The sequence below is a fragment of the Mycetomoellerius zeteki genome, unplaced genomic scaffold (genome assembly GCF_001594055.1).
Source record: "Mycetomoellerius zeteki isolate Tzet28-1 unplaced genomic scaffold, Tzet1.0 scaffold95, whole genome shotgun sequence".
In the NCBI taxonomy this organism is placed as follows: domain Eukaryota; kingdom Metazoa; phylum Arthropoda; class Insecta; order Hymenoptera; family Formicidae; genus Mycetomoellerius; species Mycetomoellerius zeteki.
Genome location: NW_017257990.1, coordinates 696,572 through 699,637, shown reverse-complemented (window position 1 = coordinate 699,637; position 3,066 = coordinate 696,572).

The window sequence follows — 3,066 nt, the reverse complement described above, 5'->3', positions numbered from 1 at the left end:
ATTTCAATTCTAATAATATAAACAGTCAATATTTTTTTTTCCGAAAAAAATGTTTATCTTTGACTGTCAAATTGCTCGTTTTTACTCAATACTAAGAAAAATACATTAAAATATTTTAAAATTCTATCTAAAAATCCATAAAAATAGGAGTTTTCGATTTGAACCAGGGGATGGTCCGATTTGGAACCAATAGTTCTAAATCGGACCGAAAAAATTGTTTTTACATTTTCCATTATAGTTTAACACAAGTGAGAGATATGTCAAAATAATCTGAAGCAAAAATGAAGAGAATTAAATGATCTTTCCAACAGCACCTTCGATTTTACGATCGGACTTTATTTATGTCTTATAGAGAGCAAAAACTGCAAATAGGTCCGATTTAGACCTATTAAGATTAAATTTGGGGAGGATTATTAATATTTCAGTTGCATTGAAAGTCTGATAGTAATAGCGTACAGTCATTCCTGAGATAAATTCATTTAAAAAGAATACGTATATGTATTAGTTCAATATCTAACTTTGATCGTCAATGGCGCTTCTCGTATTTAAGTGATGTACTCACATAAACGATCTTATTTCCAATCTTATTATTGTCACTCAGAATATGTTTAAGTATTGTCAATATGAAATTTTAATAACTTGATTTTACATACATTTACAAACAAAATTATATAATATACTTAATAGCGAATATTTTAAATTAATATATTTACACACATTCGTATATTCTTAAATAAATAGTACATAATCAAGTCTCTCACTTTTATTTCACAATGTGGGTGAATTTATTAAAGATTTTTTTCAATTTTATTCATTGTGTGTGTGTGTGTGTGTGTGTGTGGTAATTAGTAGGGTTCAAAATTTAGCGATTTTTAATGATATTTCGAATTATCATTATGTATAATTAATCAATTTTGTCATTTTTTGTCATAAACAAAAATAATAAAATTATATATTGCGTTTATTACTATTCTTATATATATACTAATTTAAATTAAATTAACATAATATTGTTCAGTATTAATATTCGTTTAAATAAATGTAATATTCCATCCATACTTTTAAAGTAATTATGTACACTGAGGGATTTATCAGTATTAAAATATAAAATTATTAATTATTATTTATCTTTTGTTTAATATTATTTTTATAAATTACTCTACAAAAATGTAAAATTTATTATAATCTATTATAAAATTACTGTAATAAAATTTTAAATCTTGAATGAAAAAATAAAAACCTAAAATATTTCGATATGTGATAATTTTAAAGTATTATATTATAATATCGATAAATTCCTTAATAACAAATGTACTTCCTTTTTAAGTGTAGTAGTCATATTTAAAATGAAAAGTTTAACTGACTATGAAATCTAAAACCACAAATGTATAGTTTTAAAATATATTTTAATGATGCATGTGGACATATAGTAGGAAAATTCCACTAGATGGACATATATATATATATGTATATAATAATCTTCTATTATAAAACAGGATGAAACAAAATAGGTGAAGGTGGAAAACTAGCATATCTCTAATGTAGAGAAATCTACATCTATTAATGTGCAGAATAAGATTTTTAATAAACCATACAAAATTAATATTTATATATGCCGTTACGAGAGTATTAATATACAGAAATATTTTCATAGTTTGACTCCAGAGTAATTCAGCTTTACTTATAAATATTTAAGATACAATTAAAATGTTAATAATGGATAGGCTGTGGCTAAAATATTAGTTGAAAGCTATTTTTATAGCTTTTTGACTTTAAAAATTATAAAAAATAAATATATTTTGCTATATTTTAGCATTGCCATTGGTATAGAAAGCTAATATGTACAGAAAACTACAGTAGATAACATTGTACGCCTTCGATAACATTAGTCATTAAATTAAGGCTATTTCAATTAAAAGTCTTATTAAATTATATTTATTTATACATATTTCATGGAAAATGTATTATTTAATTGCATTATTATTTAAACGGTGTCAAATTTATGTACTGAAATATATTGTTCTATTCTGAAGAAAAAAAATAGTATTTTTAATTGTGTAATATTCAAATTAATAATTTCATGAAAACGTTTTGAACAACAGATTATAAACAATTGTAACACTTATTTCATATAACAAATTACAAATTCAAAACATCACAAAAAATTTTGTGCAAGAAATGTTATTCATTTTTATGTTAATATATATATATCAATCTTACAAGTAACACTACCCAAGTGCCACTCCGGGATTGACTTCTACCTATGCAGATTTTGTAAAGAATCGAAAAATATTTGATACGTATTTTTTTATTTCGGCAGACATGATGTTTTAAGGGCTGAAAATAGGGGTTGAAATATTAAATTTTTTAATAAACGGGTGTATTTCCGAATAATGCTGTTATGCGATCTAGCTGTAATTTGATATATTTATGTATTTTGATGTGCTTATTACGAATATGATAAAAAAAATTGTCGCCAAGGTCATTTTCAAGGTCAAAATTCTTATCAAAAATTTGTCATCAAATTTCTAATATCTTATTCTCAAGTCAGTAAAACTGTCTCCGCACGTGTATGAATTGCTACTGTATTTCACTTGTTTTTTTTCTCCGTGTACATTAAAATTAATATATTAGAGTTGAAAACAAGTGACTGACTTGAGAATAAGATATTAGAAATTGCTCTTCTGGCAAGAATTTAATCAAAATTTGATGACAAATTTTTGGGCGATTTTTTTGAGTTTTGACCTTGAAAATGACCTTGGCGACAATTTTTTTTATCATATTCGTAATAAGCACATCAAAATACATAAATATATCAAATTACAGCTAGATCGCATAACAGCATTATTCGGAAATACACCCGTTTATTAAAAAATTTAATATTTCAACCCCTATTTTCAGCCCTTAAAACATCATGTCTGCCGAAATAAAAAAATACGTATCAAATATTTTTCGATTCTTTACAAAATCTGCATAGGTAGAAGTCAATCCCGGAGTGGCACTTGGGTAGTGTTACTTGTCAGCCCCTACAAACGTGGACAGGGCGTAGCAGCGAAGAAAAAAAAA